Source organism: Sturnira hondurensis, unplaced genomic scaffold, assembly GCF_014824575.4.
Source record: "Sturnira hondurensis isolate 20B ecotype Veracruz unplaced genomic scaffold, ASM1482457v3 Scaffold0019006, whole genome shotgun sequence".
NCBI classification, from domain to species: Eukaryota; Metazoa; Chordata; class Mammalia; order Chiroptera; family Phyllostomidae; genus Sturnira; species Sturnira hondurensis.
This window is the reverse complement of record NW_028091637.1, coordinates 10,745,289-10,762,255: the sequence shown is the minus strand read 5'-3', so window position 1 is coordinate 10,762,255 and position 16,967 is coordinate 10,745,289. Positions and strand designations below refer to the sequence as shown.

General features: G+C 38.9%; 1 pseudogene; it reads right to left on the bottom strand.

Moving 5' to 3' along the window:
* Positions 1-16,068: 16,068 nt before the first annotated feature.
* Positions 16,069-16,702, bottom strand: LOC119004035 (polyadenylate-binding protein 2-like; annotated as a pseudogene).
* Between the last annotated feature and the right edge of the window lie 265 nt (positions 16,703-16,967).

Sequence of the window (16,967 nt, the reverse complement as noted above, 5' to 3'; positions counted from 1 at the left end):
TGTATTTGTATGGTAATCAATCTGTTTATATTTTCTATTCACTTTGGTCAGTTTTAGTAATGCCTCATTTGAGGCATGCTCCCAAATTTAACCTGTAGCAATATACATGGTAGTCTGTCCTGAATCTTTTAGTTTTTCTTGTATCTAAACTTAATTTCCTCACATAAATTCTTTTACTTTGTATATTTATGATCTTACTCTTTTAAACTCAATTAATGAAACTAAATAATCATGTATTTACTTTGTTTTATTTTTTTGAAAATTTGGTTTAGAGATTTTCATATCTGTCCCTCTTTTCAAATGTTTTTAATTTCTGCTTTAATCTTTATTAATTTATTAATTTTATATCACTATGCTTTTTCCCTGTGTTTTCTTTAATTTCTTGATTTGAACATTTAATTCTTTTACTATTAGCCTTGCTTTTTCAAAAAAATTAATGTAATAATTAGGACTTTATTTTCCATCATTACTGGTTTGTATGTATTTCAGATGTTTTATTATGTGGTTAACATTTCAGTTTCAATTTCCTCTTTGATTCAAAAAATATTTCTGCCCTGGCTGGTGTAGCTCAGTGGATTGAGCGCGGGCCTGCGAACCACATGATTGCAGTTTGATTCCCAGTCAGGGCACAAGCCTGGGTTGCAGGCCGGTTCCCAGCAAAAAATGTTTCTGATTTGTTGTTATCATTTTGTTATTAATTTCTAATTTAATTGCACTAGGTACAAAGTAATATTGCTTGAAACTACTGTTATATACATTATTTCTGTTTTAGAAATGTATTGACTTTTTAAAATCACATTTTGTGAATATTGCTTGGACACATATAAAAAAGATTTATCTTTATTTGGAGGATATATAAATCAGAGCTATCTAACTAATTATGCCTTAAGATGTTTGCATTCTTAAGCAAGAAAATACACAGAAAAGATCATATTGTAAAAAGATGGTTTTAATACTCCTTTTTCATAGAGTACAAAGCACTGTAGGAACACTTTCTAATGTTATAGGGACAAGAGAAAATATTGTTTTAAACATTATAGCTGTGATTTTTGTTGTCTTTTGCTTTATAGGTTGTAAGAGATGTATGGTTTGAACGAACTCTTGACAGCCTTTAGTTGACACAGAATAACCAAGATTTTGTAGTATGACTGATTTAAGAGTAATGATTGATAATAAAAGTGATTAATATGCAGATATAAAGTTCCATTTTTCTCTGTATTAGTACTTCTATATTGTGTTTAAACTTTTGGTAAGCCTGATTGATATATGGCATGCTTTGGGGAAAGTAAGGAGAGATCTCTGTGAGCATTTGAGGCAAGGGAGGTCTTCAGCTAGGACTTGAGGATTGAGACCTTAGGATGCCATGAAATAGAGAGGCAGGATTCAAGTGTGGGTCAATTCCAGAGTGGACATGAGGTACCTCCTGCTGGAATATAACAAGATATAATCTTGAAAGAAGAAGCTACAGCTTGCTAACCCAGGAGTTGGGATAATCTATCCAGCAGACATCTATCTTATGTTACTGCAAATAATAATAGCTCAGTGCCTTATTGAGCACTTATTATGTATCTGACATTGGCACTGGACTGAGATATATATGTATATATATGTATAATATATGGATATATAGATAATATAGATATATCATATAAATATAGATATAGATATAGTTCAGCCTCTGTGTGTGTGTGTGTGTGTGTGTGCGCTTAATTCTTTCTACAACTCTATGAGGCAAATGCTAGTTTAATCCCATTGTAGACAGAGGAAAAGAGGGACTTAAAGAATCATCTAAGATGGCACAGTTGGGATTTAAATACAAGCAATAATCCCAACTAGTTATTTTAGGTGCGAAAAGTAACCTAAGGAGACTTCTGGCTGTGGACAAGATGGAACAGACACACTTTTAGTTGTTCCTTCCACTAAGTAGAACTAAAAACCTTGGAAATTATATATATAATTTAATATATATGCTAATCTTTGCTCCACACATATATATATATGTGTGGAGCAAAGAAAACAGAATGGCTAAGGACCTCAAGAATGACATGCATTGAGTTTTAAGTTCACTGGGTTTTCTTTTTCCCTCAAATTTTCAACTGGGTGCTGGAGAAGCTAATAGCCCAGAAATGCCAACAGATGTGAAGAAAGAAAGATGAGAGAGAGACAGACAGAGAGAGAGAGAGAGGGACAGACACACAGACTAGCAAGACTGACAATTTTTAGGCAACAACGGCTCTATTGCAGCCACATGACACAGGAAATACTGAGGCTCCACTCCAACCCCTGTCAACAGAGTCCGAGCTGAGAGCCTCGACCTCACCCCCACCCAGCTGGAACAAGGCACTCCTCCTCCCAGCCCGTCCCTACACTGGGGTGATGTCAGAGAAGGCCAAGTGAGGAGCCAGGACTTTCATCCTAAGTAGCAGCAACAAGCCCCTCCCCCCGCCACAAGTCTCAGTGGGGACCACATGAAGACCTTGGACTTCCAGGCCCAAGTGGCAGTGACGGGGCAGCATCGCCCTTCCTCCAATGATGCGATGTCAGAGGAAACTTGCTAAAACTGAAGATTTAAATGAGCCAGAGTCTCATAACATAATAGCTAAAATGTCTGGAACTAATTTTAAAAATAAGTCATTTTCCCAAGAGTCAGGAAAATCTCAACTAGAATGAGGAAAGACGAGCAACAGATGACACAGACATTGGAACTCTCTGACAAGGGTTGTGAAAAGGCCATTATCACAATGCTTCAAAGAGAAAAATTTAACATGTTTTAAACAAATGAGAAAAGAGAAAGTTTGGGCAAAGAAGTAGAAACTATAAACAAGAGTCAAAAGAAAATTTTAGAACCAAAAAATACCATAAAATATAAAAACTCACTGAAAGAGCTCAGAAGCTGAGTGCAGAGAACAGAAGAATAAATCAGCAAGTCTGAAGTTGGATCAATAAAACTTACCCTATTTGAACTCTGAAGAGAAAATGGACTAAAAAAAAAAAAAAAGAAATGAACAAAACCTCAGGGACCTGTGGGACCAAAACAAGTCTTTCCAGAAAGAAGAAAAGAAATGAGACTAAAAAAGTGTTCAATAAAATAATGGCTGAAATTTGGCATAAGACATTAACCCACACTCAAGAAGCTAGTGAACCCCAAACAGGATAAGCCCCGCAAAATACATGTCAAGACACATCATAATAAAATTTTTTAATTGTTTTGAGAGAAAGAGAAAGAAAGAGAAGTATCTATGTGGGAGAAATATTGATTGGTTGCCCACCACACATCCCAACTGGGGTTCAAACCCACAACTTAGGCATGAGCCCTGACCAGGGATCGAAGCCACAACTTTTTGGTTCATGGGATGATGCTCCAACCAACTGAGCCACACTGGCCAGGGCCATAATCAAACTTTTGAAAACTAAAGGCAGAAGAAATCTTGAAAGCATATTTTATTTTCATTTGAGTTAGAAGACAGCTGCCCTTCATATTTATTTTAAAAATCTATTTTAATGTGTGTCATTAAATCATTGCGATTGTATTAGTTGGAATTCTTTTGGTTTTAAATGACAGAAACTGACCCCAACTTACTTCAAATTGAAAAACATTGTGGCTACTTTCAGTCACAACTGGATTTGGCGGGGGGGGGGGGGGGGGGGCGGGCATCCAACACAGTCTTCAGGGCCTCATCCTATCTCTTACAACCATAGGCTATGTCTATATCTCAGAAAAGTCTTTCCAACAAACTAGCAAAAAACTCTGGGGAGAACTGTAATTGGCTCATCTTAGTTCATGTACCTATTTCTAAACCAATCACTGTTCCACAGAAATTAATGGCCAGGCCTGGTCACCTATGAGTGAACACTGAGACTCTTACCAGATCCACATGAAATGACTCCCCCACAGGAAAGAGGTGGCCTCATATTAGAGTAAGAGGAAAGGAATACAAATCACACCCCAAATTTTAAATGTCCAACAGATGTCTACCTATTTTGCTTGGCAATATGAATACAGAGGCAATAAAACAAGGACATTACCCTCCAGGGGCTCATTTCCCCTGGTTTCCTTTCTTTTTCTTTAACAATTAAATTATAAAATAAATTGCTTTACCTCACTTGTAAGGTGCTATTCTTGACTGAAACCTTCTGATTGTTATTTTTAAGATCTTTGAGATCTGGGAGTTTCTGTTTCTGAATTATACTAAAGAAAAACCCCTGATTGTTTTGGGACTCTCCCATTCACTGTGAGAACAAAAACGGTCTAAATTAAAAACATTATTTGCCTACTGGGGTTGTGAGCAAAGTATAACTGGTAAAACCAGAGACTACTTTTATTAAAAGAAGTGATGCATGATTAAAGCAATTCTGAGGAAAGGAATTCCAATCTAGATCCACCAGTCGTGGTATAGGTGTGCCTTTGACGTGCCCCTGCATGTCCTGGGCATACTTTACATATATGCATCATTGAGGCTCACTCCACCCATCCTAGAAACCTGTGGAGTCAAGGTCTTTTTCGGATATTCTTATTAAGACTTGGATAAGGGTTGGACTAAGGAGAGAGGAAGGAAGGGCCATTCTATGAAACTGCAAATGCCAAGACGCATTATCTAATTTACCTGCCTCTTTCATTTTTAACATCAACCACTGGTCCTATAACTACTTAATGAATTTATTGAAAAAGAAAAGAATCTGAAAGATTGCTTGGTCTATTCTCAGGCTTCAGGGACAGATCTGTACCTGATTGAACTAAGGAACCCTCAGGCAATAACATTCCAGACACCTTTGGTAATTCATTGCATTGGGGCCCATCCCTAGCACCCATCCCAGAACTTGGTTGGGTTGGGAACACGAGGAGGCATAAATTATAGGAAGTATAAGTGGTAGAGAGAAATAGAGCAAGCAAAAGTTTTTGTAAAGTTTTTGAAATGAGAACAGCTATCGTGATTTATAAAGTGTTGTGATTGGATTTTCAGTTAAACACAGTAGATAAACCACATCTATTTCTGTGCTCCATCCTGAAACCCAAGCAGAATAACTGGAGTTAAATTTTTTATCAGCTTTACTGAGCTATACTTGACATCCAATAAATCACACATTTAAAGTACCGCAGGTCCTCAAGTATTGTAGTGTCATTCAACGTCGTTTCATTATGACGTTGATGAGAAGCTGGGGGAACTTAATGCTTGTTTACATCCGCTAACCTATAGTAAAATTGATTATACTGTACGTCGTTTTGCTTGAAATTGCAGAACCTATCAACGAAGACATTTGGCAAGAACTTTCTGTACAATGTTTTACAAAAATATGTGGATGTACATATACACACCCCTGCCACCACCTCAGTCGAGGAAGTGAACATACCCATCACCCCCAAAAGTTTCTCTGTGCCCTGTTGTAATCTCTCCTTCCAACTCCACCCAACCCTACACCCCACTCCCAGGCAGCCCTGATCTGCTTTCTGGTCATACACCTTAGTATGCATTTCCTAGAATTTTATAAAAATTAAATAATAGGATATGTAATCTTCTATAGGCTTGTATCACTCAGCATGAGTCTTTTGAGATATGTTATAGAATGTATTGATAGTTAAGTCCTTTTATTGAGTATCAGTTCATTGCACAGAAGTACAACACTCAGTTTATCCATTACTTATTGATGGGCATTTGCACTATTTTCAGTTTTTGACCATTACATAACGTTTCTGTGCGTATTTGGATGCAAGTGTGTGTATGGAGATAGGCTTTCGTTTCCTTTGAGTGAACATGTAGCCCTGGAACAGCAGGATCATACGGTAGGTGTATGCTTAACTTTTAAAGATATTGCCAAGTTGGCTTTCCCAGTGGTTATTTTATTTTGCATTCCCACCAACGAGGTAGGTAAGTCCCAGGTCCTCCAAATCCCTGCCAAGCAACCGTTGGCAGTCAGTCTTTTTAACCTTACCCATTGTTGTGGGTGTGCAGTAGCATCTCATTCTGATTTTAATTTGTATTTCTCTAATGACTAATGATGCTGAATATCTTTTCACCTATGTATCTTCTTTGGTGAAGTGTCTTTTCAAACTTTTGCTCATATGTTAAATGTTGTTTCCCTATTATTAACTTTAGAGTGCCCTTAATATATTCTAGATACAATCCTTCATCCAAATTCTTTCTACTCCGCAAATATTTTCTCCGAGTCTGTAGCTTGACTTTTTATTCTCTTTATAGTATCTTTTGAAGAGCAGACACTTTAATTTACCAAGTTTTTTTATAGAGCGTTTTTTTTTGGTGTTATATCTAAGAAATCTTTGCCCAACACAAAGTCACAAAGATTTTTTCCCTATGTTTTCTTCTAGAAGGTTTATTATTTTAGGTTTTACACTTAGTTCCATGATCCATTTTGAGTTCATTTTTTGTATGGTACAGGTCATGGAAATTTGTTTTTCTTTGTTTTTGCATGTGAAGGCTCAATTGTTCATAAAAAAAAACATTGGTTGAAAGATTATCTTTTCACTACTGAATTGCCTTTACACATTTTGGAAAAATCAGTTGTCTGTACATGGGTAGCTCTATCTCTCTTCTCTCTATATTGTTGTTTTTCTTTGTGCCAACAGCACACAATCTCGACTTTTATAGCTCTGTTAGTCTTGACCTTAGGTTGTGTTAGTCCTCTTACCTTGCTCTTCTTTCTAGAAGTTGTTTTAGCTATTTTGGGATCTTTTCAGTTTTGTTTCCATTTCAGAATCAGCTTGTCAATTCCTACACAAAAAAGCCTACTAGGATTTTGATTGAAATTGTATCGAATGTGTGGATCAATTTGAGGAGAATTGGCACCTGAGCAATATTGAGTCTTCCAACTTATGAACATGGTTTATCGCTTTTTTTATTTGAGCCTTTAGAATTTCTCTCAGTAATATTTTGTAGTTTTCAGTGTATACATCTTTAACATCCCTTGCCAGATTTGTCTTGTTTCATTTTTATGCTATTGTAATTTATAATGTTTTCCTAAAAACTCAGTTTAATATTGTTCTTTGCTACTATGTAGAGGTAAAATTGACTTTTATAAATTGATCTTGTATACTGCAAACTTGCTAAACTAACTCATTACTTCTAGAAGCTTTTTAGTGCATTCTATGGGATTTTCTGTGTAGACAATCACATTGCCTACAAATAAACACAGCTTTACTCCTTCCTCCTAATATGGGTGCCCTGTAATTCTTTTGATTTGCTGTATTGCACTCGCTAAAACGTCCAGGACAATGTTGAGCAAAACTGGTGAGAGTGAACACGCTTGTTCTGTTTCTGATCGTAAGGGGAAAGCATTCAGTCTTTTGCCATAGCATGTTATATTGGCTGCAGGTTTTTGGTAGATGCCCTTCAACAAGTTGAGCAAGTTGTTTTGCAGTCCTACTTAGCTGACAACTGGATTCTCCAAAACCTTATATAGATTGGATTTCCAGCCAGATGCGATTGAGTACATCCATTTCTCTGCTCCTTCCTGAATCCTCACCAAAATAATCACAGATGATTTAAAGAATGACATAGACCCATAAAAATAAAAAAGCCAATGGGGTTGGGGGGTAATGGTGGGGAGAAAAAGGAAGACAACTGTATTTGAACAATAGAAAATAAAATGAAAGCCGAAATATTGAGAGAAAAGAAGAAGCAGACAAAGGAGTGAACACTGACTTAACAGCACTGAAAAAGTTGAAAGCCCATCTACTTTTCAAATGTGGAGGGAGCTGGTTAGAACCAGTTAATATGAAGGACAAAAACTGCAGAAAAGATTTGAACTCAGAAGGACCAAGAACTTCTCTAGGTAGGATGAGAGGGTGGAAGGATCGGGTGATAATATGTATAAGGATCCATTAAAACACCAGTTCAGAACAGGAGGTCACCTCCTCCAGCTTGTACCTCCAGAAGGCTGTCCTTCCCCCACTGTAGCATGAAACTGGAGGTTTAGATGGCAGAAAGTTGAACCAAAGAGGACCTGCGATAGAGCTGAGGGCAGAGGTGAAGTGCTTTATGAGAAAAGGGGGAATCAGAAACAGTGTAAATACTGAATGAGGAAAACCTCTTACATCCTTTTCGTGATGGTTGCTGGAATCTTGAAAACCAGGCAAATGCATCTATATTGAGTTTCCCAGGGCTATTATAACAAAGTACTGCAAACAGCTGGATTTAAACAGCAGACATTTATCATCCCGCAGTTCAGGAGGCCAGAAGTTTGAAATCAAAGTGTAGGCATGCTCTCTCCAAAGCTGCTAGGATTCTCCCTTGCCTCTTTCAGCTTCTTGGAACCTGAGGGGTTGCTTGGTGCATAGATGCTTCTCTTCAGTCTCTGCGTCCATCCTCACACGATCATTCTTTCCCTGTGTGTGTGACACTCTGTCTCTTCTTGTAAGGACACCATCATATTGGAGCAAGGCCTCACCATACACCACTATGAACTCCTCATCTTAATGAACTGTATCTGCAATGACCCTATTTCTGGAAAAGGTCACATTCTTTTTTTTTTAAGATTTTATTTATTTATTTATCTTTAGAGGGGAAGGAGAGAGGGAGAGAAACATCAATGTATGGTTGCCTTTCATGCGTCCCCTGCTGGTAGTTGGCCTGCAAGGAACCAGCCTGCAACCCAGGCATGTGCCCGGACTGGGAATCGAACTGCGATCCTCTGGTTCGCAGGCCCGCGCTCAATCCACTGAGCTACACCAGCCAGGGCAAAAGGTCACATTCTGAGGTACTGCAGGTGAGGACTTCAGCCTATCTTTTGGGGGGACACAATTCCACCCCAAACCACATCCTAGGCAGGAGATTGGAGGATTACACTTTAAGAAAACTGACCAAGTCAAGAGAAAAAAAACGTACAGATTGTCACATTTGCTGAAGCCCCTATCAAATATTCAGGTTCTTGACCAATCACCCATTAGTGATCTCAAAGGTATTTTGGATAAAGAGAATATGCAAGGAATGGCAAAATTTTGTGAGAACCTTTAGAGAAACAACAGAAGACATTACATCTATGACACAGATTTCTTAAATGTATATTTCAGAGAATTAGAAAAAGTCTTGGAAATAAAAATATGACAGCCAAAATAATTTTTAATTCAAGAACAGGTTGGAAAATAAAATAGAAGAATTCCCCTAGAAAGTAAACAAAAATTAAAGATATTAAAAATGGGGGGAAAAGATATAAAAATTAGTGAGTATAACTAGTCCAGGAAATCTAACATCTAACAGAAGCTCCAGAAAGAGAAAACAGAAAAAAGAAATTTTTCAAAGGAATAAGACAAAACTTGTACAAACATCGATTTCCAAATTTAAGAATTTACTGACTGCCCAGTAAAATAAACTAAAAAGAACTGTATCAAGACATATTAACCTGAAATTTCACTATAATTGAACTAAATAAAATAAAGTTTCTCAGTAAAACCACTGAAATCCAGAAGGCTTTTGAACAATGCTTTCCAAGATGGAAATGAAAATGATTTCAACACAGAATGTCATAACTGAAGCACCCAAGTATGAAGAGAATAAATACACCATCAGAAAATGCTAGGTCTTAAAAATTTATTTTCCAGTGGAGGATGTGCTTCACAAGGCCTCTTTTGGAAAATATGGTGTAAACCAAGGAAAATAAAATACAGGACCCATACACCAGAAGGGACTTCCATAAATTTTGGTGAAATGAAGTCCCACGACAGCTGTGTAACCAACCTGGAAAGACATCACCCTCGACTAGAATAGGAGAGAGGGCTCCAGGAAGGGGGGTGATGTTAAAGGAAAACCGTCGTATCAATAAACTGCTATGTGTTTATAGTCACTGGGAGGAGTCTTATCATACTGACAAAGATTTTAAGGATGAATGAATGATAGGTATATAAAATAGTAACTAATCAGTCCAATAAACAGGCAAGGTGATTTTATATTCATAAGTTGAATAAACAGTAAGTTACACAAGAAAGGAGATATAATCATGGTTTCCATGTGTCTCAGGAGTAAACAATAGTTACATGGTCCATAATAAAATAAATCATAACTATTTGAGCTAACCACAAATTTTGATGTTATTTTATCAGGAAAATGAGATAAGAGGAAGTGGGGGTGAGGAGAGGGAGATGGGCACGTAAGAAAAATAAATCCTCAACTTCCACTTTGAAAAGACAGTGTTTAATTTTGAAAAACTCAAGAAATAGTCTCATAAATTGGTATTTATAAATGTGGTAGGAAATACTTAAAAACCAGCTAGAAATATTTAAAGAGGGTAGTTTTGGGAGTGGAAAGCAAGAATAGGGAAAGATAGGGCTTGGGGATGGCTGTTGTTGCTATCAGTGGTATTGATCTACCTGACTTTAAACATTATTTATATATGTAACTTAAAAACCTTTATAGCATTTTAATATGTATAAAGAAATATGAACATTTTCACAAAAATTTCTAAAAGTCAAATTTAAAAAAGTCAAAGGAGCCATACAAGGTGGTATAGGTGCGGCCTTGGACATCACTTACTGTTGATGGAAACAGCAAACCAGTAAAAATGTTTCTGAAGCTGTGAAGCCAGGAGCATTGGTCTGTGATTCGCGGCATGTTGGATGTTCCTGCAGAAAGTAATAAATAATTTTAGTCATAACTTTTGAATAAAGGATTGACTGTAGATGTCTCAGAAAGCTGGTTACAGTCTTACAAATTTTACTTTCTTTTTAACATTATTTCTATTTTTAAATTTTAAATATTTTATTGCTTATATTACAGTTGTCCCACTTTTTCCTCCTTTGTTCCCCTCCACCCCCCACTCCCACTGTCAATCCTCACACCATTGTCAATGTCCATGGGTCCTTCATACATGTTCTTTGACTAATCCCTCTACTTTCTTTCCACCAGTCTCCACTTGCCCTGTCTTCTATTACAGCTGTCAGTCTGTTCCATGTTTTTATGCCTGTGGTTCTATTTTTTTAAAGATTTTGTTTTTTATTTTTAGACAGAGGAGAAGAGAGGGAAAAAGAGAAGGAGAGAAACATCAACGTTTGGTTGCCTCTTGCACACCCCACACCAGAAAACCTGGCCTGCAACCCAGGCATGTGCCCTGACTGGGAACAAACTGGCGACCCTTTGGTTCCCAGGCCAGCATTCAATCCACGGAGTCACACCACCCCAGGCCTGTGGTTTTATTTTACTCATTAGTTTATTTCGTTCACTAGACTCCACTTATAAGGGAGATCATATAGTATTTGGCTTTCACTGCCTGGCTTATTTCACTTAGCATAATAGTCTCCAGTTCCATCTATGCTGTCACAAAAGGTAAGAATTCCTTCTTTTTCACTGCTGTGTAGTATTCCATTGTGTAAATGTACCATCTTTTTTATCCACTCATCTTATTTGGGTCTTAAAGTTGGCTTTTAAATTGTTCTTAAAGTACAACTGATTTTGGCTAAAGTTCAATTAAGTTACCTTAAATGTACTAAATATATGTATCACAATTAAAGTAAATACAGTTTATCTCAGACACAGTGTTTTGTTCTGTTTTTTTTTAAAGATTTTATTTATTTATCTTTAGAGGGGAAGGGAAGGAGAGAGGAAGAGAAATATCAATGTGTGGTTGTATCCCATGCATTCCCTGCTGGGAACTGGCCTGCAACCCAGGCATATGCCCTGACTGGGAATTGAACTACGACTCTCTGGTTTACAAGCTGGCACTCAATCCACTGAGCTATGCCAGCCAGGGCTCAGCCACGGTGTTTTTGAGTTAGTTCTAAATGATTTTTTACTTTTGTTAAACTTGGTATTTTTATGGTTTCTGCAGTGTTGTTCCACGTCCCTAAGTCATCTGACTCAGGGGCCAGCAGAGGTAATGCCTGCTTGACCACGGTTGGTAGGGTAATAATATGGGTGTAATAATTTATAGTTTTAATTTCACCTAAAATGTCATATGGTGTACTTGAGTGTGATATTGTTATGTTATGGAACTACATGCATATGATTTTAATAAAAGATTTTAATATAAAAAAGGGGCGCTATTTGGGCCAGACCCTGTATATCAATCATTGAGACATGGTTCTTGGAAACTCAAAATTAGTCATAAAAATAGTAACCTAAATACTACCACTTAGAATGACTTGGCTGTTCTAGGCTCTTACCGACATCACTTGTCTGGGCTAGGCCTAATTTTAAGCTTTTAAAAATGAGCAGCGAGTGGAAATTTCAAAACATCTAGGGACCAATAAACTAGTCAGTTATGCCGCTACTTTTTCCCCCCAAGGCAGTGCTTCTCAACTTTGCACTTTAGAATCACAAAGAAAGCTTTTAAAATTCCAAACCCCACACCTCAAACCAAGGAAACCGGAATCTCTGGAGGTGGGCCCCAGGCACTGGTATGGTTAAAACTTCCCGGGTGATTCCCGTGCCCTGCCAAGGGCGAGGGCTACTGCTCCTCGGAAAAGCACAGGGAAGAGCGTTGGGATGCTGCCACACCGGTTTCAGTCCTTTCTGCAGTAATCTCAGCCTTTTGTTTGTGATATAATCCAAGCGAAATTTGACCTTCCCCCTTATTCAGGGGAGGTGATTTTAGGAGAGGGGGGATTTCCCTATCAATTAGGAATCTGCTTTGAAAGAGACAGGTACCCTTACCCCACAGAAAATCTGGTTTAAGGCAGTCAAGGTTGGCAGGATTGACATCCCAGCACAACCCCTTTACCCACGTGAGCTATGTTTTATAAGCAGGTCTCTCTCCGTTCCTTAGTTGCAATATTAAACAAAGAGTTGGCATGTTTTCTAAAAACGCCAGTTTTACCGGAATATAATTTACATACAGTGATAGTCACCCATTTAAAGTATACAATTCAATGGTTTGAGGTACATTCATAGAGGTGTGTAATCATCTTATTTCAGAATATTTTCATCACCACAGAAGAAACCCCACGCCCTTGAGTAGTCATTCCTACTCCCCTTCACGGGAATTCCCAGTTCCCAGGCAGCCTCTGTTTACTTTCTGTCTCTGTGGACTTGCCCCTACTCTGGACATTTTATATAAGCGATATCATATCATACAATATGTGCTCTTTTGTGACTGGCGTCTTTCACTTGGCGTGTTTTCACAGTTCGTTCATGTTGCAACGTGTATCACTACTGCATTTGCTTTTATGAATGAATAATATTCCATTATGTGAACATATGTATTTTGTTTATCCTCTTGTCAGTTGATATGTATTTTGGTTGTTTCCAACTGTAGCTGTTTTAAATAATGCTGCTATGGAAGTTGTGTGTACAACTTTTTGCATGTCTATATTTCTCCTGGGCATCTGCCTGACGTGGAATCACTGGGTCATATAAAAACTTTCTATTTAACCATGCAAGTGGCTGCCAGACTGTTTTGGCAAATGTTTTGAAACAAAGATTTTTTCTAGTTATGTTGCAAGTATTAAATGTCTTACTTGTTACAATAAAATGGAATTTGTTTTTCTAAAGATGCCCAGAGATCTTTAATAAGAACAGTAATCAGCTCTCTTCAAACGTTACATCTCATCCCTTCCCCACCCTTCTTTGGAGAGGAGAAAAATGTTTTGTGGTTAATACGGGAACTTAAGACTTCTACAAGTGGATACAAACAAGGATCTCTTGATCACTCGTCACAGGTCTCCAGGACAAGTGTGAAATGGAGACGTGGTACACAAGTGAATAAAAACCTATGACTAAAAGTACAACTGTCTGAACACTTTGGCAGGAGTTCAGCAATCCATTTGTCTCGGGACCACAGTGTATAGCCTATTTTGAAACTTGGTCAGTTACTGGTATGAGTTCATCAAAATGTTGCTTTGTTTTCAGGGAAGAAGCAGCGACCTCGCTGGTCAAAATCTTTTGAATTTTTTATGGTGTTAGTGCAAAATGGTGACTTCCAATATTACTAATGGATCTTAGCACAAACATAGGAGACAAAACCAAAACTAGGAAAACATCATTTAAAGGTATGTTTCGAGAACCAAAATAGAAGTCAATTACATCATCATCAAAAAGCTTAGAAATCCACCTAACAAAGTTAATGACAAACATTAGGCTCAGACAGTCACAGAAGGACAACCACTAAGTGATCTCACTCATATGAGTCATCTAATGAACAAAATAGAAACCAAGGCATGAGTACGCGGAACAACCTGACAGCTGTCAGAGGGGAAGGGGGAGTGGGCATCTGGATGAAAGAAGGTGAAGGGATTGGCCCGAGAACACGTATGCAGAACTGGTAGACACAGACAACAACAGCGGGGTGATGGCCAGAGGGAAGGGAGGGTGGGGGCTGGGAGGAGGGCGGCAAAGGTGTGGAGGAATGGGGACATCAGCAATAGGGTCAACAATAACAATTTTTTAAAAACCCACTAGATTTGAAACGCTAACAATAAATTATTGGCCAAATTATTTATTAAATGAAACTCTTGGAAATAGTACATAAATTTCCAAGTGAAAGTATTCTCAAAGATCTTTAGCTCTTTAGTTGGACACAACTATTTATGCAGATCGAAGGTCAGCTCTTGGAATATATGAGGGAAAAGTGTTCAATGACTTGTTCTATTTATCATTGAAAACCCATGTTCCAGGAGAACTATTTTTTTTTTAGCTTTGACCTGTTTCACCTTTGTCTTCTATCTCCTCTGGGGGTGGAGAGACAGCCGCGGTAGCTGGCTCCTGTCAGGTTCGTACCAAAGCCAATGCGAAAAAGCTGTGAGAAGAGCGCTCTGCGGTCTCCGTGTTCAGGTGTTCTCCATGCAGTAGCGCTGACAGCAAGACAGATGAGGACACGGGGACCCACAGATCCTCAGCTGATTTCACAGGCCATCGCTGTGCCAGTGGGAGAAGTGGTAAGTGTATCGACATTAGCCAAGACACGCAGGAACTCACACACAGTGTCTCCCTTTTATGTAGAATCTATACCCTTCCCCTGAGGATTTAATTTTTTTATCTTTTCCTGAAACCCCTTCTAAATGTTATGCCCAATAGAACTCCTAAGTGCCTCATTAGCTCTTTTAAAAAATTATTGTATTTTCCCCATTACCATTAACCCCCCCTTATACTCTCCTCTGAAATCACCGCACTGGTGTCCATGTCCATGAATCTTTTTTCCTTTTTGCTCAGTCCCTCCACCCCCCAATCTTGTCATCTTGTTCTCTATGAGTCTGCCTCTATGTTGCTTGCTCATTGGCTCTTTTATTACATCCTATTTTATTTTCACGTGGTTTTGCTCACTATAGTATAATTAGCATGAACAGAGGTCTTGGTGTGCACTCATTTATACGATCTGTTCTCAGCCCAGAATTTCATTCTACTGGGTCAGACCTCAGCTTTTGTCTCATTTCACTTTTTTTTTCCAAAACAACTTTATTCATGACACGTACTTAAAAAAAAAAACTCACCAGCTGGAAATGAGCTAAAAAAAATAAACAAAACCCACCTCCCACCTCTCTGTGCCCACTTCCTCCCATTCCCTTCAAATAAAAAGTGGGGAGGCAAAGAAAAAACCCTGAAAAACAAAAAACGCCCCCAAATGCCCCCCAAAAGGGTAGTGCATTCCCCCAGGGGGCAGGGGAATTTACACTGGAGCCGCTGGGAACGGAGGGAGATCTTCTGGCTATAGAAACCTGCAAAGAAAGACACTCAAAACAGAAAAAGAAACACAAAAGAAAATAAAATAGATCACCAGGCAACCTGGAGGAGCAGGGAGCCAGAAAAGAGGGGTGCGGCGGGTGGCTGACCTGGCAGGACAGGAGCAGCAGGAGGGTGCTGTGAAAGTGAGGGAGAAGATGGGGGGGAGGGAACGAGCAGAACAGTTGGGTGTCCTTTCAGAGCCCTGGGTGAATAAACAAAAACAAAACCCCTCCTACCATCCATGCCCACTTACCCTTGAGTAGCCCCCAAAGGGGTGAATTGGGACAGAGAAACAGGGGGAAGCAGCTTGTGCAGTTGAGTCGAGTCCTGAGAGAAGCCCTAGAGTGAATGAGCAGGCCCCCGGGCCTTCCCGTATTCCCCAAAGCAGATCCCTCCTCAGCAGTTAGCTATGGGATTCTCCTCGGTTCCGCAGTATATCTTTTTTCTTCCCCATCAAGGTCATCTTCTGGTTTTTTTTCCCTTTCTCTCCTCCTAATATACATTTTTTTTAGTAAGGGGAATACCATGAAGTCACTCTAGCCTGGACCCTGTAGACATGACCCTGGGCCTTGCTGTTAAGACCACCGTAGAATGGAGATCTGAAACTGCTCTGGTTAGTGGGCTCATGGGAAACCTCGGTCTGTTGGGCTGATGCCTGGTCTGTTGGTTTGCTTTGGGATCACCTTGATTTGTCTTCCTCTAAATAGGGACTCATCTAAGGTCAGGGAAGTCCTCACTCACCGTTTGTCTGAGAACTCTGTATACGCAAACCCTTTGGGATTTGTCACAAACCCTCCCTAAATTTGTCACAGAGTGACAAATGGGAACACCATTAACTGAACCACAGCCATGAAAGTGTGCTTCCAGCTCTTCTGCCGTTGCGCCATAGTCCACATGGCCAACTCAGATGGAACGGGCATCAGCTTCCGTCTTCTCCTCGGTAGATGGAACTGGGCCAGCATTGCCTGGAGGTGGACTCATCTGCTTCTCCACCTCATTCTGTGGCTCCTTTAGCTTTTCCACTTCTTCCTCCATTTCCCTGTCTCGAGCTTTGATCACTTCCAGCTCCTTCTGTAGAACAACACGAGACACCCATGATACTTGAATCAACCTGGCTGGGCCTCTCCAGGGAGTCGAGGATCTCACTTCACTTTTTGACTGAAAAAGTATAGAAACTAAACTAGCTCTTTCTTGTTATGTTGCCTTTTTCCTCAAGCATCATACTGATCAAAACATAGTCATCTAATTCTACTGATTCAATGAGCTGATCACCAGTTTCATTAAATTATTCACCAAATATTTTTCACCAAACTCCCAAACACATATGATTGTATAGTTTCCTTTCCAAATCCTCTATTAAGTACAAGTTAT